Consider the following 25,613-nt stretch of genomic DNA (forward strand, 5'->3'; position numbering starts at 1 on the left):
TACTACCAGTCTACTGCGGGGGGGTCTAATCTGAGGGTACTACCTGTCTACTGGGGGAGGGGTCTAATTTGGGGGTACTACCTGTCTACTGGGGGGGGTGTAATTTGGGGGTACTACCTGTCTACTGGGGGGGGTGTAATTTGGGGGTACTACCTGTCTAATGGGGGGGTCTAATTTGGGGGTACTACCTGCCTAATGATACATTTTCATAATTTTTCTTAATTAATATTTTTATGACCATATTTCATAATTTTAACCCCTTAAGGACCGAGGTGATTTTGGCCTTAAGGACCAGAGCATTTTTTGCAGATCTGACCACTGTCACTTTAACCCCTTAAGGACTCAGCATTTTTCCGTTTTGCATTTTCATTTTTTCCTCATCACCTTCTAAAAATCATAACGCTTTCAATTTTGCACCTAAGAATCCATATGATGGCTTCTTTTTTGCGCAACCAATTCTACTATGCAGTGACATTAGTTATGTTACCAAAAAATCCACGGCGAAACGGCGAAATCATTGTGCGACAAAATTGAAGAAAAAATTTCCTTTTGTAAATTTTGGGGGCTTCCGTTTCTACGCAGTGCATTTTTTGGTAAAAATAACACATCATTTTTATTCTGTAGGTCCATACGGTTAAAATGATACCCTACTTATATAGGTTGGATATTGTATTACTTCGGAAAAAAATCATAACTACATCATGCAGAAAAATTTATATGTTAAAAATTCTCATCTTCTAACCCCTATAACTTTTTTAGTTTTCTGCATACAGGCCGGTATGAGGACTCATTTTTTGCGCCGTGTTCTGAAGTTTTTATCGGTACCATGTTTGTATTGATCGGACTTTTTGATCGCTTTTTATTCATTTTTTCATGATATAAGAAGTGACCAAAAATACACTATTTTGGACTTTGGAATATTTTTTGCGTGTAAGCCATTGACCGAGCGATTTAATTAACAATATATTTTTATAGTTCGGACATTTTCGCACGCAGCGATACCACATATGTTTATTTCGTTTTTTTTTTATGGGAAAAGGGGTCAAACTTTTATTAGGGAAGGAGTTAAAGGGGTTCTCTGGTGAAAACCTTTTTTCTTTTAAATCAACTGGTGGCAGAAAGTTAAACATATTTGTAAATTACTTCTTTTAAAAAATGTTTTAATCCTTCCTGTACTTCCTGATGACATCACGAGCACAGTTCTCTCTGCTGACGTTATTATAATAATAATCCCAGAAGAAGAGAGAAAGCTAGCAGCCATATATAAATTGCACACCACAAATATTCAATATGTTCCAAAAAATATATATAAATCTTTATTTATCACAAAACAGACAGATGAGTACATACAATTAAAAACAATTAAAAACACATGATCCAAAAGCGGAGGAATATAATCCTACTACGCCCACCCTGCAGTGGGTACACATAACCCTAAGATGTAAACCAGTCCCGGACCAATGAAACACAAACCAATCTATGCAGCAAATTCTAAAGATTGTACCAATAAGTAGCACCTGGCAAATGTAAATATAATATATAAAACGCCTAGCAGCCTAACCAATGTCAGTGTAATGAAAAATATATGTGAGTCTCAGTGCATATAAATCTGACCAATGTAAGGTGCAAAAAACTAAATCTCAGTGCATATAATAAATCTGACCAATGTAAAGTGCAATACTACGACCTGAGAAAAGTGCTGTATGTCCATCAAGTCTGGCTGTCAGGCTCAGTGCTAAAGTGCTGCTACCGGGACTCCTCACATCCAAAGCAGGGAGAAGCTGACCCTTTTTTTTTCTATTTAATTATAATAATAATAACACTTTATTTATTGTTGTCCTTAGTGGGATTTGAATCCAAGTCTCCAGCACTGCAAGGCAGCAGTGCTAACCACTGAGCCACCATGCTGCCCTTAGCATACATCTGCTATGCATGGTTGCTAAAACGGACACAGATGTCAGCAGAGAGCACTGTGTTCATGATGTCATCAGTGTTCCAAAAAAAAGGAATTTCCTCTGTAGCATTCAGCAGCTAATAAGTACTGGAAGGATTAAGATTTTTTTAATAGAAGTAATTTACAAATCTGTTTAACTTTCTGCCACCAGTTGATTTAAAAGAAAAAAGGTTTTCACCGGAGTACCCCTTTTAAATGACCTTTGTTAACTTCTTTTTTTCACTTTTTTTTTTTACAGTGTTATAGCTCCCATAGGGACCTATAACACTGCACACACTGATCTCCTATGCAGATCCCTGCAAAGCCCTAGCTTTGCACGGATCAGTCAGATAGGGGCTCGATTGCTGAAGCCTATAGCTCAGGCTTGGAGCAATCAATCGACGATCGGACGCCGCGGAGAGAGGTAAGGAGACCTCCGCCTGCGTACCAGCTGATCGGAACATCGCAATTTTATCGCGATGTCCCGATCAGCCAGAGTGTGCTGCCGGGAAGCGTTTACTTTCGTTTTCAGACGCGGCTTCAATTTTGATCGCCGCGTCTGAAGGGTTAACAGCGTGTGGCACAACAATCGATGCTGCGTGCTGTTAGCCCAGGGTCCCGGCTATGATTAGCAGCCGGGACCGACACGGTGTGACCCCGTTTTTCACACCGGGCTACGCCCTGAGTCCTTAAGAGGTTAAGCATTAATAACTCTGGGATGCTTGTACTTATGAATTTGATTCAGAGATTGTTTTTTCGTGACAAATTCAACTTTATCCTAGTTGTAAATTTTTGTCGATTCTTGCATCATTTCTTTGTGAAAAATTCCAAAATTTTATGAAAAATTTGAAAAGTTTGCATTTTTCTAACTTTGAAGCTCTCTGCTTGTAAGGAAAATAGGCATCTCAAATAAATTATATATTGATTCACATATACAATATGTCTAATTTATGTTTGCATCATACGGGAGATATCTTTATATTATTATATTATATACAATATATTATGTTTTCATCATAAAGTTGACATGTTTTTACTTTTGGAAGACATGAGAGGGCTTCAGAGTTCAGCATCAATTTTCCAGTTTTTCACAAAATTTTCAAAATCGGAATTTTTCACAGACCATGTCAGTTTTGAAGTGGATATGAAGGGTCTTCATATTAGAAATACCCCACAAATGACCCCATTATAAAAACTGCACCCCTCAAAGTATTCAAAATGACATTCAGAATGTTTGTTTACCCTTTAGGTGTTTCACAGGAATAGCAGCAAAGTGAAGGAGAAAATTCGCAACCCATGTGCCTCCAGCTGTTGCTAAACTACAACTCCCAGCATGCATGGTCTGTCAGTGCATGCTGGGAGTTATAGTTTTGAAACAGCTGGAGGCAAACAGGTTGGGAAACACTGAGTTAGGAAACAGACAATGCTTCCCAACTAGTGTGCCTCCAGTTGTTGCAAAACTACAACTCCAAGCATGCCCAGACAGTCTAGGCATGCTGAAAGTTGTAGTTCTGTAACATCTGGAAGAGCACAGATTGGAGACCAGTGCACAGTGGTCTCCAAACTGTGGCCCTCCAGATGTTGCAAAACTACAACTCCAAGCATGCCCAGACAGCCAAAGGCTGGGCATGCTGTGAGTTGTAGTTTTAAAACTCCTAGAAGCAACAGTGAAGATCACATTACAGCGATCTTCACTGCTGCATCTGATGCCACAGCTGCCTCCTCCACTTGTGCCTGCCGCCGGCCCCAGGTATGTGCCGTGGGCCACCCCATCACCCCCCCCCCCCCACAGCACTCATCATCCCCCGCTCTGCCCGACTTCTAGGAACGGGCAGAATGAGGGAAATGAACTTTAAACCCCCCTCCCCAGTCAGCTGAGACACCCCCCCCCAGTCAGCTGACACACTGTGATTGGTCCACAGGGACCAATCACAGGGATTGCTGACTAGGACCATCCACAGATGGTCCTGGGGGAGGCTTGCAGAAGTTGTCTCCTGCTGGTAACAGCGGGACTTCTGCCAGCTAACCCATGCGATGCCGCGCATCGCCGGGTTAACTGAATGCCTTTTATAAACGGCAGAATGCGCGAAGGACCTGCCCAATCGGCCGTTTATATAAGGCATTCTGTGGGAAGGGGTTAGTTGAGTTATTACCGTACGACAAAGTGCTCCACCAATCAGAGGCTGAGCAGTGCTATTGGCTGTCTGGGCATGCTGGGAGTTGTAGTTATGTGAAACCATATTCAACTGCGGCTCTTCATACATTTGGGGCACCTTACTCCGAGATATTTTTGTTTCTCACTGACATATAAAACACTGATTTATAATAAATTCCCTACTTTGTCTATTATGACAATAATTACAACTATTGGAATATTTGTCTAATAAAAATGTTTATTCATCTTTTCCAGTGTTCATACATACAGGTTGGTGGTGAATACCCATAGTATACTGGCGATGATGGTAATGACACCTTTAATCTCGGGGATATTGACAATTAGGATGGCAACGGTGACCCGTCCCAGGAACTGTCTGACCGAGTTAATATAGTCCATCGGTCCGGTGATGCTGGTCACTATCCCCCTTGGCATAACCCACGTCAGAAGCTGGAGTGTGATGGCGATCCAGGTGAGCCTGTCACTGAAGAAGCCGATCCAGCTGATGGCGGTGGGGTTACAGATCACGTAAAGAAGCTCTATAGTGCTGTTGGTGGTAATCCAGGTCACAAACTCATTGACTGGGTTCATCCAGGCAAGCAGGGAGCTGCTGGTGATGGTGGGGATCCAGAAGATCAAGTCAGTGGTGGTGTCTATCCAGGACAGCAGGTCACTGATGATAGTAGCAAACGAGATCAGGTCGTCAACAGCATCTATGAACCGGTCCAGCAGGTTGTTATCGATGGGAATATAGCATAGCAGGCAGATGATCATGTCACCATAAGTGCTGATCCAGCCAAGATAGTTTTTGATGATGGCCGCCCCGCTCTGCAGGTTGTTGGTAATGGAATCCCAGTTGATCGCGTCGTTGCTGGCAGTGGTGTCATTACTCCCCAGGACAGGGGTGATCTTTCTGATCCTGGTCCTGGTCCAGATGGGACACTTCATGTCGCTGCTGGCAGAGGTTTGATTACTCACCAGGACAGGGGTGATCTTTCTGATCCTGGTCCTCGTCCAGATGGGACACTTCATGTCGCTGCTGGTAGTATTCAAGCTGGGCAGATCTCTGATGGTATCGTTCTGCCCTTGCAGGTGGCTGGAGGTGATATTCCGGCTCGGTTGGTTGCTGGTGATTTCAAACCAGAAACTCGGGCCGGTGGTGAAGAGGGAACCCAGGAGGATGGTAACTGTCCAGCACATGCTACAGGCCAAATTGACCTCATCTCTGCTGATGTGGTCCCCTCGAATCATGATAAAATAAAATAAAAAGCGCAAGGAAACAATATAGAAACACTAGTGCTCGCTAGATTGCAGTCCTCAGAGTAAGGCCTCTGGGGCTCTGCACCTCTTTTTCCAGCTATCACCATTTGTGAAGTCACATGTGTGATGTCATACGGAATGTCACTGCTCTGAGGACAGGTGTAAACATGGACATTTACATCCATTTGTTTTATAGGGTGAAATAAGCTTTTTATTATTAAATAAAGGTATAGAAAACTCGGGGTATAGGGTGTTTTTTTTTGGGGGGGGGGGCGGTGACTTTATACGGAGGACTGGGTATTTGGGTGGGAACGAACATCACTTTATAACATAGACAAACAAATATAATATAATATACAAATATTTATAAAATTCTGACAAAAAGTCCAACGTTATCTACAGATTTGGGTAGTCTGGCAGGAGGATTCCTCATTTTTGAGAATAGGAGGAGGAGGAAAGTGATGGTGGGGGAAGAATACACAGCTCCCGAATTGATCAGAACACTACAGCTCTGCTTCATTGGGAGTAGTCACCAGCACCCCAACCACCATGTTTCTTTTTTTCCCCCTATATATTGCAACTTATTCCTTCTGCATATATACCTACAAACGCCAAAAGCGTAACCCCGACACCAAATAAAGTACAAATCGATGTATGAAAATGTATATTTTTTTTATTAATAAAAGAACATGATTCTAAAAATGTACATAATAGACTAAATAAAATAAATATATATCAATATATGTTAAAACATTTGGCTGCAAATAATGGCTACAGGTTCGGAATTTATATAATAGTGACCCAATAGAAAAGGAATAACACACCTGTCCAAATAGTAAGCCGCTGGGTCGGAAGTGACGTTGGACACCGCGGCACTCGTGTGATGGAGCACGCAACGGGCATTCACATTATAGAGTGGGTTCGGCAACGAAAACATGGCCACAGTCACTCATACTGCGCATGCGTGCACAAAAAAATTCTAGGGGGAAAGACAGATCGCTGCTAATGGAGGGATATACAAAATAAGTTGAACATCGGACCCAGGGCTAAATAATACAAAGAATGAAAATATATAGTGGGAGAACTGACTGTGAAGGCAATAACATGGCTATAAATAATGCATATACATTTGAGATAATAGCAATAATGATTATTATAATAATCCAGGGGCATATGAAAGCATAAAAAAATGACAAGGATGTGATAACATGCATAATGGTAAAACAAATACAGTAAATAGCGCATGCAACATAAACAAAAATGAGAAAAATATTTTTGTAAAAAAATATATTTGTAGAAGTGTATACCGTATTTTTCGCCCTATAGGATGCATCGGTATATAAGACACACCCAATTTTAAAGGCGCAAAATCTAGAAAAAAAAATTCTGAACCCAACAGTTATCTTCAACCTGCGGACCTCCAAGATGTTGCAAAACAACAACTCCCAGCATGCCCGGACAGCCGTTGGCTGTCCGGGCATGCTGGGAGTTGTAGTTTTGCAACAACTGGAGGTCCGCAGGTTGAAGACCACTGGATAGGAGGTAATACTCACGTGTCCCTGCCGCTCCGGACCCGTCACCGCTGCCCTGGATGTCGCTCCTTCGCTGTCGCCGCGTCCCCGTGGTATCCCCGACGCTCCGGACGTCTTCTTCCCTGGGATCCACGCTCTCCGTCGCCGTCATCATCACGCGATCGGTGATGTCCTGTATTAGCCGCGGGTCCCGGCCGTTGATGGCCACCGGTACCGCCGCGATAGGTGTGTGTATTCGCCGTGTAAGACGCACCAACTTCCCCCCCCCCCCCCCCCCAGTTTTGGAGAATAAAAAGTGCGTCTTATACGGCGAAAAATACGGTAAATGAATCTTGATTAGTGTGCAGGAATGATGTATACTAAATCCAAATGGATAGGAGCAGTGCCTGAAGAGTGCAGGAATATATAGAGCATGCAATACAATACATACATATACAAAAGATATAAAAAGTGCAGAGATATAGTGCATATAGTACAATGCATATATATATATATATATATATATATATATAGATAGATACATAGATATACACAAAACATGCATAATATAAAAGGATCCTGCATGTCAGAGGCCATATGCCCAGCAGAGGTGAGTGGATTAGGCATGTTAGGGTCTCATCCGACAAGAGGCCACCTCCGTGTGGTGGATGGGGACACGTTTTGATCAAAAAGTGCGCTAAGAGCCTCGATTTTTTTGACAAAGAGAGCTGCTGCTGCAACCTTATTTTTTGTATACTTTATATACGGTACATACTACTGAAATTATATTGTTCAGAAAATGGTGTAAATCTTTTTTATTGAGTAACGAAAACTGAGATTGGAAACCTTTTCAAAAATGTCTTTTATTTCTTTCCTATTAAAAATTATATTAAAAAAAAAAAACCTCTACACAAAAAATGTATATAAACTATATACTCATTATCGACCGCCAGTTTATAGAATCATTGGGGGAGATTTCTCATTAGGGTCTGTTGTAGACACAGATCTGCCCCTTTACACAATTTACAAAAGTTGTGCACGTCGTTTGATAAATTTTGCGCAAATATATAACCCCCTCCCCCCTGGCTCTACCGTGCACGCCTTCTCTACCTCCACGGCACTGCTCACATAGCTAGAAGTGCTGGAGCAGCAGTGTGCGCCGAACAAAACTCTGCACAATAGTAAAATTATAAATATTTATAAAGTACACAGAGGGTAGATTCTCAAAGAATTTTGCGGCACAAAAAAATCAATTTTGCGCCAAAATTTTGGCGCAAAAAATATTGAACACATTTCAAAGAGCTTTGTGCCGCGGTTTACACCGTTCACGTCAGTTTTGTAAAAGTGGGCGTGTCCACGTATATTTTCTGCTTTACATGATGGGCACTAGGTCTTCTCCAGGAAACTATTGACCGGTAAGTCTAACGTGCATTGTGGGTAAATTGTTTGAAGGATTTATACGGGATTACATACAGGAATACATAGGGGATAATTGTATTATAAGTGATAGCCAGCATGGGTTTCCTAAGGATAGAAGTTGTCAAACCAATCTAATTTGCTTTTATGAAGAGGTGAGTAGAAGCCTTGACAGAGGAATGGCTGTGGATATAGTGTTTCTGGATTGTGCTAAAGCGTTTGATACTGTCCCTCACAGACGTCTGACAGGTAAGTTAAGGTCTTTGGGTTTGGAAATTTTAGTTTGTAACTGGATTGAACACTGGCTCATGGATCGTACCCAGAGAGTGGTGGTCAATGATTCGTACTCTGATTGGTCCCCGGTAATTAGTGGTGTACCCCAAGGTTCTGTACTGGGACCGCTGTTGTTTAATTTATTTATCAATGATATAGAGGATGGTATTAACAGCTCTGTTTCTATCTTTGCAGATGACACCAAGCTTTGTAGCACGGTACAGTCTATAGAGGATGTGCATAAGTTACAAGATGACTTGGATAGACTAAGTGTCTGGGCATCCACTTGGCAAATGAGGTTCAATGTGGATAAATGTAAAGTTATGCATCTGGGTACTAATAACCTGCATGCGTCGTATGTCTTAGGGGGGATTAAACTGTCAGAGTCACTGGTAGAGAAGGATCTGGGTGTACTTGTAGATCACAGACTACAGAATAGCATGCAATGTCAGGCTGCTGCTTCCAAAGCCAGCAGGATATTGTCATGTATCAAAAGAGGCATGGACTCAAGGGACAGGGACATAATACTCCCCCTTTATAAAGCATTGGTACGGCCTCACCTGGAATATGCTGTTCAGTTTTGGTCACCTGTCCATAAAAGGGACACTGTGGAGCTGGAAAGGGTGCAGAGACGCGCGACTAAACTAATATGGGGCATGGAACATCTTAGCTATGAGGAGCGATTAAAGAAGTTACAATTGTTTAGTCTTGAGAAGAGACGTTTAAGGGGGGATATGATAAACGTATATAAGTATATTAATGGCCCATACAAAAAATATGGAGAAAAACTGTTCCAGGTTAAACCCCCCCCCCCCCCCAAAGGACTAGGGGGCACTCCCTCCGTCTGGAGAAGAAAAGGTTTAGTCTCAAGGGGCGACACGCCTTCTTTACCATAAGAACTGTGAACTTATGGAACAGTCTACCTCAGGAACTGGTCACAGCAGGAAAAATTAACAGCTTTAAAACAGGATTAGATACATTCCTGGAACAAAATAACATTAATGCTTATGAAGAAATATAAAATCCCATCCCTTCCCCAATATCGCGCCACACCCCTACCCTTCAATTCCCTGGTTGAACTTGATGGACATATGTCTTTTTTCGACCGTACTAACTATATAACTATGATATTTTCAAAGGGGTGAGAGTCCAGTTTACATAAAAAATTTCATACCGGAAATCACAGAAATTGTGTTGCAGTTTTACTGTTTTTGGGGGGTTTTTTTCTTTGTTTTTGTGGGAAAAGATGTTATTTAAGTAATTATAAAAAAAAAAAACTATTATTTAAAATGGCATTAAAAAAAATAAATAAATATATATATATAATTATTATTATTTTTTTTTTTTTTTTATTGGTCACTGCACCTGCACTCACATTTAAGCTCAGAAATGTTTTATTTATTCAGTTATCACTGGGCACTAGTAACCATGGAATATTTTGTGAGATGTTTCCGCCAGAATTTTCTGTGATGTAAAATTTGGCGCAAAAAAAAAATCCAATGTGGCTGCAAAAAAAAAATTGGGGGTGCGAAAATGAATTTTCACATATTTTCAAAGCAGCACAAGAGATCTTTGAAAATGTGAGGAGAACATGTGTGCGACATGTGTATGGAGCAGAGCTGAATGTGTGATTATGTATAAGCATGACCACGCACACACTCAACTTGGCTACATACACCTGATCACTCACTCAGCTCTGCTGCATTTACAAAATCACACACTCAGCTCTACTACATATACACAATTACACACTCGGCTCTGCTACATAGACACAATCACACATATACATTGGGGGAAATTTATCATTGTTGTAGGTACATGTTTTTTGTAGATTGTTTTGGTTGGTCTAAATTTGGTGCAATTGCAAGGCACATGATAAATTTTGTGCAAAGTTCTAAATCTCCACACAGAGTACACCTGAGCTGCACCTCACAGGAAAAGTGGACATAGGGATTTTGTTCTATTGCTTTGAGGCTTGGATTCCATTGAGGTTTTTTGTTCACCAGCAAAAACGCCAGAAGAACGGTCACAGCTTTTTCCTGCATTTTTTCAGTTTTTCTTGTGTTCTTTTTCTTGCGTTTTTGCTGGTGTGTGGTAACAATCATTTTTGGATCATGTGGCAATTTTTTTTACTGCCTTCAGGTACCACTCCATGGGTCAGATGCAGAGCGCCCAGTCCAGAGTGTAAGGAGGTGAGGAGTGATATATAGCGTATACAGGGTGCAGAGCATCACTACTTACCTACGCCAGCTGTATAGCATACTGGGGTACATAGTGTACCCATCAGGGATGTGGAAATCCTATCGCCCGACGCCCGGGACAAGTAGTTTTGGGCGCCGGGCAGGTGAATTGTTCATAGATTTAGCCCTGTATCGGGCGAGCAGGGACAGACAGACTTCCCCCTTATTTTTCTTTAATGTCGGTGTAAGGCGCAGGAGCCGATGGAAGTCTCACACCGGCACTCAGAGTGTATGGAGGGGGCGGTGGCCTCCAGCTGACATAGAGTCCACTTATCTCCCCTCCCGGAGGATGGACGGAGCTCAGAAGACACAGCAGGGTGAGAGAAAGGATGTAGACAGCTCCGTGCACAGCTCTATCCCTCCCCCTCCCCCTGATCTGTCTCCCCAGGACCTAATCCACCACGGGGAGGTTGCTAGTTTGCACAGGGAAAACACAGAGCAGGGGGGAGGGGGAGGACGGAAATCTCACCTCACACCGGCGGTGACTACAGCTCTGATGTCCACTCATGGCCGGATCAGGTGAGGAGGCCGAGAATGCAGGCGGCGGCAGGAAGGGTGGTTGTATATGTATGGTGTGAGTGTATGTGTGATGTGTGTATGTAATGTATGATGGGGGGGCAGCGGCAGGTGTATGTATGATGTGTGCATATGTATGGTGTATATCAGTGTTACCCAACCAGGCTTCCTCCAGCTGTTGCAAAACTACAACTCCCAGCATGCCCTGGGCATGCTGGGAGTTGTAGTTTTGCAACAGCTGGAGGAAGCCTTGTTGGGAAACACTGGTGTATATGTATGGTGTGAGTGTATGTGTGATGTGTGTATGATGTCTGTCTGTGTGTGATGTGTATGTAATGTGTGATGTGTGTATGGTGTATATGTATGGTGTGAGTGTATGTGTGATGTGTGTATGATGTCTGTCTGTGTGTGATGTGTATGTAATGTGTGATGTGTGTATGGTGTATATGTATGGTGTGAGTGTATGTGTGATGTGTGTATGATGTCTGTCTGTGTGTGATGTGTATGTAATGTATAATGTGTGTATGATGTCTGTTTGTGATGTGTATGTAATGTGTGTATGATGTCTGTCTGTGTGATGTGTATGTAATGTAATGTATGATATGTGGGGGGGCAGCAGCAGCAGGCCTATGTATGATGTGTGCATATGTATGGTGTATATGTATGGTGTGAGTGTATGTGTGTATGTAATGTATGATGTGGGGGGGGGGGGGGCAGTGGCGGGGGTTGTGTATGGGGATATGGGGGCAGTGGCTGGTGTATGTATGATATGTGTATGCATGAATGTTTTGTATAGGAGCGGACTGTCACGTCGGGCATTAGGGCAGTTGTGCCATCTAATTTTATTTATTTTCAGTGGCACCCGCACTATATTGCACCCCCAGAATCCCGCCCCCTTCATACTCACCCGTCAACCAAGAGCCCCACCGATGCACACAAACACGCCCGAACCAAAACTACAACTCCCAGCATGTTACACCATAACCTAAACTGTAGAACTATAAAGTGTAACATGCTGGGAGTTGTAGTTTTGGTTCGGGTCAGCTGCAGAGCCATAGGCTGCATCAGGGCATGCTGGGTGTTGTAGTTACTAACTGCAATTCCCATTATTCCTTGACACAGCCTATGGCTCTGCAGCTGACACAAACCAAAACTACAACTCCCAGCATGTCCTACAATAACCTTAACTGTCCTACTATACAGTGGAACATGCTGCAACACCCATACAACCATAGGCTGTATCAGGGCATGCTGGGAGTTGTAGTTATCTAGTAATTAAATGCAACTTCCAGCATTTTCTGACACAAAATGCACCACATAAACTGGAGAAGCAGAACACCCCCCCCCCCCCCAGTAACACATAAATCCCTATTGAGACTGAAAAATAGTGATTAAAATATTTTAAAAGTGCGTATATATGTGAATAAGCCCCTTTCCTAATAAGTTTCCAATTTTCTTTAAATAAAAATAATGTAGAAAAATAAACATAAGTGATATCGCTGCATGTGGAAATGTCCAGACTATTAAAATATAATGTTAATTAAACCGTATGGTGAACGTTGTAAATGTAAAGAATAGTCCAGAATTGCTCATTTTTGGTCACTTCATGTGAGAAATATTTTATAAGGTGATCAAAAAGTTACATCTAGACTTATCTGGTCTTGTCTCGGGTGTAAGAGGCGCTACAGCTCTCCCGCCACTAATAGTCTGACATACTGCGATCACCTATTAACCCATTAGATCACCGCTGTCAGCAGTGTCTAAAGGATCTTATATCCATCCCTGGTGGTCTAGTGGGGGGGGATCAGACTATTTTGGTTGAAATTATTTCATCAATCAGGACAAGTGGATTTTCCTGAGGGACAAGTAGATTGTGTTCCGTTTTAGTCCCTTGGACAAGTAGTTTTTTTTTTTATTTCCACACCCCTGACCCATGCAGTGGCGGATCCAGGGGGGGGGGGGGGGGGGGGGGGGTACAACGGGGCAATTATCCCCCCCCCCCCCCCCCCCCCCGAGATTGCTGCCCCCTAGAATGGTGGGGTGGTGGGGTGACACCCTGTCCCAGCGCTCATCCCTGTCACAAGCTATATTTGTATACTCAGTCTGCAGTGCAGAGGGAGCGTGCACACAGCGTGTCTGTGGAGTTATCGGCACTTACTCGGCTTCTCTTCCCCCTGATTGGCAGCTTTCTACTGCTCTGCTTGGGTCATGTGACACCAAAACATCACATGACCCCAGCAAGCAGGAAGTGTCTGGAGGATACAGGAGCCCAGCAGTGTTCTAAGGCAGGTAAGATAAACTACCCCCCACCATCCATGCCCACCCTTTTCCAGCATCATCCCTCCCCCCTTCCCAGCACAATCCCTGCTCACCCCCCCCCCCCTTTCTCACCAGGGGTGCCCCCAGCTGTTGCAATACTACAACTCCTAGCATGCTGGGAGTTGTAGTTTTGCAACAGCTGGAGGGTTGGGAAACACTGACATAAATAAGTGTTTCCCAACCAAGGTGTCTCCAAAGCAAAGCTACAATGCTGTCCAGGCATGCTGGGAGTTGTAGTTTTGTAACAGCTGGAGTCCCCCTGGTTAGGAAACATTGATCTATGTCCTATATCAGGGGTACTGAACTGGCAGACCACGGTCCAGATCCGGACTGCGTCCCCCAGTCATTCGGACCATCCGCTGGATCTCCCCTTATTCATTTGTAGCTGTGTCTTTAAGACGCCAATACAAATGAATAGCCGCGGCCCGGAGCGAGGGAGCGATGTGTTCCTGCCCTGCGCTTCTCCTATGATGCAGGTAGCACCATTAGCTGCCTGCATCATCTGCTCTGGCCAGGCCTGACTAGAAGAGGCCAGAGCAGCGGAGCAGTGCGGGACCTGGGACGGCGATTCTAAGCTCTCAGGTAAAAATTTGTGTTCCCCATCTGTGACTCTCCAGTTATTGTAGAACTACAGCTACCATCATGACCTTTTGTCTGTGCATGATGGGAGTTGTAGTTTTACAACAGATGGAGAGTTACAGTGGCAAAGTTCATATGGGGGCACAGTGGCATCATTAATTCTGTGGGTACAGTGGCATCATTAATTCTGTGGGTACAGTGGCATCATTCATTCTGTGGGTGCAGTGGCATCATTAATTCTGTGGGTACAGTGGCATCATTAATTCTGTGGGTACAGTGGCATCATTAATTCTGTGGGTACAGTGGCATCATTAATTCTGTGGGTACAGTGGCATCATTAATTCTGTGACCACAGAATTAATGATGCCACTGTACCCACAGAATTAATGATGCCACTGTACCCACAGAATTAATGATGCCACTGTGCCTACAGAATTAATGATGCCACTGTGCCTCCAAAAGTAATGATGCCACTGTGCCCCACAGAATTAATGATGCCACTGTGCCCCACAGAATTAATGATGCCACTGTGCCCCACAGAATTAATGATGCCACTGTGCCCCACAGAATTAATGATGCCACTGTGCCCCACAGAATTAATGATGCCACTGTGCCCCACAGAATTAATGATGCCACAGTACCCACAGAATTAATCATGCCACTGTACCCACAGAATTAATCATGCCACTGTACCCACAGAATTAATGATGCCACTGTGACCACAGAATTAATCATGCCACTGTGACCACAGAATTAATGATGCCACTGTACCCACAGAATTAATGATGCCACTGTACCCACAGAATTAATGATGCCACTGTGACCACAGAATTAATGATGCCACTGTACCCACATAATTAATCATACCACTGTACCCACAGAATTAATCATGCCACTGTACCTACAGAATTAATGATGCCACTGTGACCACAGAATTAATGATGCCACTGTACCCACAGTGGCATGATTAATTCTGTGGGTACTGTGGCATGATTAATTCTGTGGGTACAGTGGCATTATTAATTCTGTGGGTACAGTGGCATCATTAATTCTGTGGTCACAGTGGCATGATTAATTCTGTGGGTACAGTGGCATCATTAATTCTGTGGTCACAGTGGCATGATTAATTATGTGGGTGCAGTGGCATGATTAATTCTGTGGTCACAGTGGCATCATCAATTCTGTGATCACAGTGGCATCATTAATTCTGTGGGTACAGTGGCATCATGAATTCTGTGGGTACTGTGGCATCATTAATTCTGTGGGTACAGTGGCATCATTAATTCTGTGGGTACAGTGGCATCATTAATTCTGTGGGTACAGTGGCATCATTAATTCTGTGGGTACAGTGGCATCATTAATTCTGTGGGTACTGTGGCATCATTAATTCTGTGGGTACTGTGGCATCATTAATTATGTGGGTACTGTGGCATCATTAATTCTGTGGGTACAGTGGCATCATTAATTCTGTGGGTACAGTGGCATGACTAATTCTGTGGGTACAGTGGCATGATTAATTCTGTGGGTACAGTGGCATGATTAATTCTGTGGGTACAGTGGCATGATTAATTATGTGGGTACAGTGGCATGATTAATTCTGGGGTCACAGTGGCATCATTAATTCTGGGGTCACAGTGGCATCATTCATTTTATAGGCACAGTGGCATCATTCATTCTGTGGGCACAGTGGCATCATTAATTCTGGGGTCACAGTGGCATCATTCATTCTGGGGTCACAGTGGCATCATTCATTCTGGGGTCACAGTGGCATCATTGATTCTATAGGCACAGTGGCATCATTAATTCTGTGGGCACAGTGGCATAATTAATTCTGGGGTCACAGTGGCGTCATTCATTCTATAGGCACAGTGGCATCATTCATTCTGTGGGCACAGTGGCATCATTAATTCTGGGGTCACAGTGGCATCATTAATTCTGTAGGCACAGTGGCCACTGTACCCACAGAATTAATCATGCCACTGTACCCACAGAATTAATCATGCCACTGTGACCACAGAATTAATGATGCCACTGTTACCACAGAATTGATGATGCCACTGTGACCACAGAATTAATCATGCCACTGTACCCACAGATTTAATTATGCCACTGTGACCACAGAATTAATGATGCCACTGTGACCACAGAATTAATCATGCCACTGTATCCACAGAATTAATGATGCCACTGTGACCACAGAATTAATGATGCCACTGTACCCACAGTGGCATCATTAATTCTGTGGGTACAGTGGCATGATTAATTCTGTGGGTACAGTGGCATGATTAATTCTGTGGTCACAGTGGCATCATTAATTCTGTGGTCACAGTGGCATCATTAATTCTGTGGTCACAGTGGCATCATTAAATCTGTGGGTACAGTGGCATGATTAATTCTGTGGTCACAGTGGCATCATCAATTCTGTGGTCACAGTAGCATCATTAATTCTGTGGTCACAGTGGCATGATTAATTCTGTGGGTACAGTGGCATCATTAATTCTGGGGTCACAGTGGCGTCATTCATTCTATAGGCACAGTGGCATCATTAATTCTGTGGTCACTGGCATCATTCATTCTGGGGTCACAGTGGCGTAATTCATTCTATAGGCACAGTGGCTTCATTTCATTGTTTTAGTCAGCCTTAGAGCATAGCATCTGCAAGTAATGTTGCAGGGGAATAGTGTGTGGCAGTAATATAACAGGGGCCCAGTGTGTGGCAGAATTATTTTCAGGGGCACAGTGGGTAGCAGTAATATACCAGGGGCACAGTGGGTGGCAGGTTTATATTCAGGGCAAAGTATGTGGTAGTATTATATTCAGGGATACAGTGTGTGGCAGTAGTATATTCAGGGGTACAGTGTGTGCCAGTATTATATTCGGGGGGTACAGTGTGTGGCAGTATTATATTCAGGGGCCCTGTGTGTGGCAGTATTATATTCAGGGGCCCAGTGTGTGGTAGTATTATATTCAGAGAGTGCAGTGTGTAGTAGTAGTATTAATTTTAGAGGGCACAGTGTGGTAGTATTATATTCAGGGGCACAGTGTGTGGTAGTATTATATTTAGAGGGTGCAGTGTATGATAGTATTATATTCAGAGGGTACGGTGTGTGGCGGTATTATATTCAGAGGGTACAGTGTGTTGTATATTCAGGGGGTACAGTGTGTCAGAATTATATTCAGAGGGTGTGTGCCAGTATTATATTCGAAGAATACAGTGTCTGGCAGGTTTATAATAATTATTGTTTTCATATAGAGGATCAGAATCATAGTGAGGAGACGTCTGGGCGTCTGCAGAGAGAAGATTTAGCTGGAACAAGTCCCGTGGTAAGTACATCTGAATTAGATAAGGAAAGACTATAGAGAAGACGTCACCTGTAGTCACTGATATCATTCTGTATCCTCCTCACTATGTCCTATCAGAGCTGGAGTCACTGCAGTTATGATGGGTGAAACAACAACTCCCAGCATCCCCTCACAACTGCTTAGGTCATACTGGGAGCTGTAGTTTTAAATGGTAAAAACCTCTTTAGCACTTTCCCATTCTGTGGCAATTGGTATATTTGATTATTATTCTGACATGTGAACATGGCCTAAGAGTCTTAAAGAAGGTTAGGACTGTATGATACATTTAATAATATTGTAAGTTCCGTAAGCAACACCTTGTTTTCTGTCCGCCAACACAAAATACTCTAATAGTGCCCCTCCCGAGACTCGACTCTGGATCCGCCCCTGGACCCATGTATACCATTCAGGAGCCAAGCAAGGAAAGAGTTAACTCACGCTGCTGCTGAGCAGCAGAACTACGTTTCTAGGTCAGGAAACCGGAGAAATGAATGGAAAAAGAGTTCCTCTCAATGACGGCGCTGGTCCAGGATTGAATGAAATTGTTTTATTATATACAGTGCAACGCGTTTTGATCCCGAACAGGGATCTTCATCAGGCATAGTGTACATACTGGAAAATACTTGCTTTTATAAGACAACAATTGAAGAAAAAAAAAAAGGGGGGGCGATGACAACTTCCGGAGTGCCGTAGAAGCTGTGTGCAAAAAACATACACATTAATAAAACTAAAATAGCATAAAACAATTGAATAAATAAGTAAAATAATTGTAATGAAAGGCCTGATATATTGTCTAAATAAAAACCAATATAATACATTTATTTAATTAACCCCTTAAGGACGCAGGACGTACTCAAACGACCCCTTTTCCGAGTCCTTAAGGACTCAGGACGTTTGAGTACGTCCTGTCATATCCCGGCCCCCCGCCGCTAGCCGGAGGGGCGCCGGAGCCGGATGCCTGCTGAAATCGTTCAGCAGGCATCCCGGCATATCGCCTAGGGGGGTCATGATGACCCCCCATGTCGGCGATCGCAGCGCATCGCTCGCCAATTCAGACGAGCGATGCGCTGCGATTCCGTTCCCCGCCGCTCGCCGGGTGGGGATCGGAGCCGGATGTCTGCTGATTTCTATCAGCAGACATCCCGGCAGTGTGCCGGAGGAGGTCCGGAGGACCTCCTATACCGGCGATCGCTGCAGGACGCCGGTAACTACTAACCGGCGTTCTGCAGCGGTTCCAGGTCATCAGGTGCACGTGTGACCCTGTGACCTGGATATAGATGGTGACTGGTGGTGTAGTATACACCACCAATCACCATCCATGCTGTACTGGGGGCTGGCATTGTGGCCACCCCCCTCAGTACAGCTGTGATTGGGTGGCCAAAGTGGCCATACCAATCACAATGTAATGGGAGGGGATCTGGTGGGCTAGGAGCATGTTGCTCCGTTCTGCCCGCCATTTCAGAGAGATCTGGTGTGCAGGACGGAGCCCCGTGCTGCCCACCATCCCCTCAGTAAAAAAAAAGTGCCCCTTGCCCCCTTTCTGTGGCCCCTTGGCACAGAAATCCCCAGGGATAGCTTTAGATTAGGTAGGGACAGGTTAGGGTTAAAAAAAAAAGTCTTTTTTATTTTTTCCAGCGTACCTCAGTGGGTGTCCGTGGGTTCGTAGCACCTTTAGCTGCGTGACCCCGGCCCTGCTGGGTCGCTGCGGTCTGCCGCCAGCGTTTTTTTTGGGCGCAGATCTTTTTTTCTTTTTATTTTTTCCTAAGCGTGTGTGCGGACCCTCTTAGTTATAAAAGAGCGGTCCGCCACCGTTTGTTAAAGCCCACCCGCCGCTGATCAGTCCCGTAGTACTGATCAGCGTTTTTTTTTGTGGTGCCGCCGTTTTTTTTCGGGTTTTCTAGCGTGTTTTTGCACCCATAGGCGGTCCGTGCCCCCAGTAGCAGGCGTGTACTGTGTGGCCGGACCTTACCTGTGTGTGCGGCGTGCCTCACCGCTGTCAGTGATTTATCACTGATCAGCGTTTTTTTTGGTGGTAAAGGCACTTTTTTCGGTTACCGCTTTCTTTTTTTGCACCCATAGGTGTTCCGTGCCACCAGTAGCAGGCGTGTACCGGACCGTACCTGTGTGTGCAGCCTGTCCCACCGCTGTCGGTGATTTATCACTGATCAGCGTTTTTTTGGGGTTCAGGCGGGTGCATTTTTTCGGGATTAAGCGTTTTTTTTATTTTATTTTTCGGTTTTTTTTGTGTGGGGGTCTGTGTACAAGCCACCAGCCACTGTTCTGGGCTGAGTGGCCGGACCCCCCACTGACTTCTGCGCCCCCTGCCGCCACAAGCGCTAATCAGTGCGCACACCATTGATTAGATAAACGCTTTTTTTGGGCGCAGGTCTTTTTTTTGCGTTAGAAGTCCCCTTTCTAAAAAAAAATAAAAAAAATAAAAGTCCCCTTTTTTATATTTTTTTTCTTTCTGTTAGGGCGGGTTAGTTTAGTTTAGTTAGGTTAGGCTAGGGAGGGTTAGGGAGGTAATATCGCACCACACCACACGCAGCACATACACCAATAAAGTTTTTCCCCACACACACACACACACACACACACACACACACACACCCCCCGTATCCACATTAGAGTAGGGAAATGGCCCGCAGAGTGTTCTCGGCAGAGGAGGCATATGACCTAATTGCCTCCGACACCGAGAGCGGCTCAGAGGACGATGAAGACCCCACCTTCCTTATTTCATCGTCCTCCTCATCATCTAGTTCAGATGATGAGCCAAGGCGGCGGAGACGCCGCCGTGCGGTGCCGCAAACCTCCTCTGCCCTTGACCCTGTGCCCCATGCTAGTATGAGTCCCCCTGGCGCTCATACTAGTGAAGCCCCCCTGCCAAGGTCACTGGTACCTCGTACCGGAGAACTTGACTGGGCTGAGGCAGCGGACCACGAGCCCGTGATTCCTGAGTTTGTTGGCGACTCAGGAATCAAAATTAACATTGTCGGGTTCACTGAAAAGGACTTTTTCGGTCATTTTTTCAGTGACGACTTTGTTAATTTGATGGTTACACAGACGAATCTGTATGCCCAACAGTTCGTCGCCGCTAACCCGGGCTCATTTTTAGCTAGACCCGGCGGCTGGACTCCAGTCAGCAGCCGAAATGAGGACCTTTTGGGGCCTCGCGCTGCATATGGATATAGTTAAAAAACCCTGTGTCAGGCAATATTGGAGTAGGGACGTCTTTTACCAGACACCCCTCTACAGTATGGCCATGACACGTCCCCGGTTCGAGGCCATTTGGAGATGTTTGCATTATGCTGATAATGCGGCATGTCCCCCCCGAACTGATCCTGCGTATGACCGCCTGTATAAAATCAGGCCGGTCATCAATCACTTCGGGGCCAGATTTTGGGAGGCCTATGTCCCGGGGCGGGAGGTCTCTATTGATGAGTCGCTCATCAGCTTCAAGGGGAGACTCAGCTTCCGGCAATACATCCCAACCAAGCAAGCGCGGTATGGCGTGAAGATGTATAAACTTTGCGAGAGTACCTCCGGGTACACTTGCAAGTTTATAGTGTATGAGGGACGAGATTCCCGTTTCGAACCCCCAGAATGTCCCCCCACTCTGGGTGTTAGAGGGAAAATCGTTTGGGGCCTTTTGCACCCATTGCTAGATAAAGGTTACCACCTTTATGTGGATAAATTTTATACTAGTATCCCTCTCTTCACATCCCTCGCCGCCAGATCCACGGTCGCTTGTGGGACAGTCCGGAAGAATCAAAGAGGCCTTCCGCCCCATCCCCTACATGCTCCTATCCCCCGGGGTGAGTCCCGTGCCTTTTCCCATGAGAACCTGTTGTTGGTCCGGTATAAGGACAACCTTATGCTCACCACAATTCATGGGAATGGCAGCACCCCTGTCCCTGTGCGAGGTACCGCGGGACCGGTCCTCAAGCCTGATTGTATTCTGGACTACTATATCAGTATATGGGGGGAGTTGATCTTTCTGATCAAGTCCTCAAGCCATATAATGCCATGCGGTAAACACGTGTATGGTATAAAAAAGGTTGCGGTCTACATGGTACAGGTTGCCATGTACAACTCTTTTATACTGTACCAGAACGCTGGCAACACAGGGACATACCTGGAGTTCCAAGAGGTAGTTCTAAAGGCCCTCATCTTTGGTGACCGCCAAGGAGTGGGTCAGAGCACCTCTGGAACTTTAGGTCCCCGGATCGTCCCAGGCCAACACTTTCCTGGTGTGATCCCCAACACTAGAAGGTCGGGACGAACCCAGAAGAAATGCAGAGTGTGTTACAGGAAGGGGAGACGGAGGGACACCACCATTCAGTGTGACACTTGCCCAGATAATCCGGGCCTCTGCATAGACTGCTTCAGGGAGTATCACACTTCCATGGAGTACTAAATTTTCCATCCTTTGCCCTAATTTTCATTCCCCAGAATTCGGCTCCAATGTACCAGTCCAGGGTACATTGACTTCCAAATTTTGTACCAAAATACCCTATCCCCCCCGCCCAAAAAAAAAAAAAACCTTTTTCCCAATACTCCAATATTTTTTTTTTTCTTCCCCCTAAAAAATGGGTCATGGGTCACAGAGTCAACAGCATTGGAGGTTTGCAGTTGCCTCAAATGCGCAACGCTCTCTCTCTCCACCTGAGCGGGTTGCGCATTTGAGGTAACAGAATAGGGACGGCCCCACACATCCCCTTCCCAGAATGATGATTCAGAGTATAGGGTTTGGGGCGGGCATCATTTTTACTTTTGGCTGTACTCTGGGTCATCATTCTGGGAAAATAATTGGCATATCAGTACTAAAATTGCAATTTTCTTCCCCCCATAGTACACTTCATCCATTCCTGGAAAATAAATGAAGGGAACACCCGTCTGTTCCAAATCTCCACTTCACCCTATACACCTTCCCTAGGGGGGTGTACTGTTAATAGTATTCTCACATGTGGGTGTTCCTTTCTTGTATTTTCCTCTGAATGTATGTAACTGTTAGGTCCGTAACAAACATCTGCCTCAAATGCGAAGAGTTCTTGCTGAGCTCTGTCGTATTTCCAGGCGACAATTCGGAGTCACATGTTAGTTGTTCCCAGAAAGATGAAGCAGAGTATAGGTTGAAAATTGCAATTTTCAAAAGCTACCCTTCATCCATTCCTGGAAAATAAATTTAGGAAACACCTGTGCATTAAAAATGTCCTCTTTACCCCTATACCCATTCCTCAGGGTGGGTACTTTCTGTAATGGTGTCACATTTGGGTGTTTCATTTTTGTATTTTCCTCGGAATGTATGTAACCGTCAGCTACTGATATGCCATAGGTCACAAATACAAAGTGACCTCTATGACTTCTGAGCCTTGTTGTGCGCCCGTCCAGCACGTTACCCCATATGTGGATGTATTTTCATAGTCAGGGGAAAAAGCCCTCCAAAATTTGTAACCCAATTCCTCATATTACCCCATGTGAAAATGTTAAAAATTGGGTAACCCCAGCATTTTAGTGTAAAAACATCTTATTTTTCAATTTATGGCCCATTTTTCAAAAAACCTGTGAGGTGTTATTTTCCACTGTACCCCTTGTTACGTTCATTGAGGGGTGTAGTTTCTAAAATTGTGTCACATGTGTTTTTTTTTTTTTTTTCTGTTGGGGGCTTTATAAATGCACTTGACCCCCGACTTCGATTTCAACAAAATTTCCCTCCTTCTATTCTGAGCATTGTAGTGCGTCCACAGAGCAATTTACATCCACATATGGGGTATTTTTTTTTCTCAGACAAAGTTGTTCTACAAATTTTGGGGGCCTTTTGCCCTATTACCCAATGTGAAAATGACATATTTGGGCTAACACTATCCATATAGTGCAAAAAAATAAAATTTTTCACTTTTACGGCCCATTGTTCAAAAAAAACTGTGAGGTGTAAGTACTCACTGTAACACTGTTACGTTCCCCAAGGGGTCTAGTTTCCAAAATGGTATGCCATGTTTTTTTTTTTTTGCTGTTCTGGCACCATAGGGGCTTCCTAAATGCGGCATGCCCCCAGAGCAAAATTTTCTTCCAAAAAGCCAATTGTGACTACTTCTCTTCTGAGACCTGTAGTGTGCCAGTAGAGCTTTTTTCACCCCCATATGGGGTGTTTTCTGAATCGGGAGAAATTGGGCTTCAAATTTTGGGGGGTATTTTCTGCTTTAACCCTTTGTAAAAATGTAAAAATTTGGGGAAACCAAGCATTTTAGGTAAAATTATATATTTTTTTAACATATGCAAAAGTCGTGAAACCCCTGTGGGGTATTAAGGTTCACTTTACCCCTTGTTACATTCCCCAAGGGGTCTAGTTTCCAAAATGGTATGCCATGTGTTTTTTTTTTTGCTGTCCTGGCACCATAGGGGCTTCCTAAATGCGGCATGCCCCCAGAGCAAAATTTGCTTCCAAAAAGCCAAATGTGACTACTCCTCTTCTGAGACCTGTAGTGTGCCAGCAGAGCACTTTTCACCCCCATATGGGGTGTTTTCTGAATCAGGAGAAATTGGGCTTCAAATTTTGGGGGGTATTTTCTGCTTTAACCCTTTGTAAAAATGAAAACATTTGGGGAAACCAAGCATTTTAGGTAAACATTTTTTTTTTTTTTACATATGCAAAAGTCGTGAAACCCCTGTGGGGTATTAAGGTTCACTTTACCCCTTGTTACATTCCCCAAGGGGTCTAGTTTCCAAAATGGTATGCCATGTGTTTTTTTTTTTTGCTGTCCTGGCACCATAGGGGCTTCCTAAATGCGGCATGCCGCCAGAGCAAAATTTGCTTCCAAAAAGCCAAATGTGACTACTCCTCTTCTGAGACCTGTAGTGCGCCAGCAGAGCACTTTTCACCCCCATATGGGGTGTTTTCTGAATCGGGAGAAATTGGGCTTCAAATTTTGGGGGATATTTTCTGCTTTAACCCTTTGTAAAAATGTAAAAATTTGGGGAAACCAAACATTTTAGGTAAAATTGTTTTTGTTTTTTTTACATATGCAAAAGTCGTGAAACCCCTGTGGGGTATTAAGGTTCACTTTACCCCTTGTTACATTCCCCAAGGGGTCTAGTTTCCAAAATGGTATGCCATGTGTTTTTTTTTTTTTGCTGTTTTGACACCCTAGGGGCTTCCTAAAGGTGACATGCCCCCCAAAAACCATTTCAGAAAAATGTTCTCTCCAAAATCCCCTTGTCGCTCCTTCCCTTCTGAGCCCTCTACTGCGCCCGCCGAACACTTTACATAGACATATGAGGTATGTGCTTACTCGAGAAAAATTGGGCTACAAATACAAGTAAAAATTTTCTCCTTTTACAACATGCAAAAATTCTAAAATTGGGTCTACAAGAACATGCGAGTGTAAAAAATGAAGATTTTGAATTTTCTCCTTCACTTTGCTGCTATTCCTGTGAAACACCTAAAGGGTTAAAACACTGACTGAATGTAATTTTGAATACTTTGGGGGGTGCAGTTTTTATAATGGGGTCATTTGTGGGGTATTTCTAATATGAAGACCCTTCAAATCCTCTTCAAATCTGAACTGGTCCCTGAAAAATATCGAGTTTGAAAATTTTGTGAAAAATTTGAAAATTGCTGCAGAACTTTGAAGCCCTCTGGTGTCTTCCAAAAGTAAAAATTCATAAATTTTATGATGTCAATATAAAGTAGACATATTGTATATGTGAATCAAAAATTTTTTTATTTTGAATATCCATTTTCCTTACAAGCAGAGAGCTTCAAATTAGAAAAATGCAAAATTTTCAATTTTTTCATCAAATTTGGGGATTTTTCACCAAGAAAGGATGCAAGTTACCATAAAATGTTACCACTAAGTTAAAGTAGAATATGTCACAAAAAAACAATCTCGGAATCAGAATGATAAGTAAAAGCATTCCAGAGTTATTAATGTTTAAAGTGAGAGTGGTCAGAATTGCAAAAAACGGCTGAGTCCTTAAGGTGAAAAAGGGCACAGTCCTTAAGGGGTTAAATAAAAAAGTGCTGAGTGCTATGATGAAAATCCACCAGTAGATGGCAGTGTGTAACAGCC

The sequence above is a fragment of the Hyla sarda genome, chromosome 8 (assembly GCF_029499605.1).
Source record: "Hyla sarda isolate aHylSar1 chromosome 8, aHylSar1.hap1, whole genome shotgun sequence".
In the NCBI taxonomy this organism is placed as follows: domain Eukaryota; kingdom Metazoa; phylum Chordata; class Amphibia; order Anura; family Hylidae; genus Hyla; species Hyla sarda.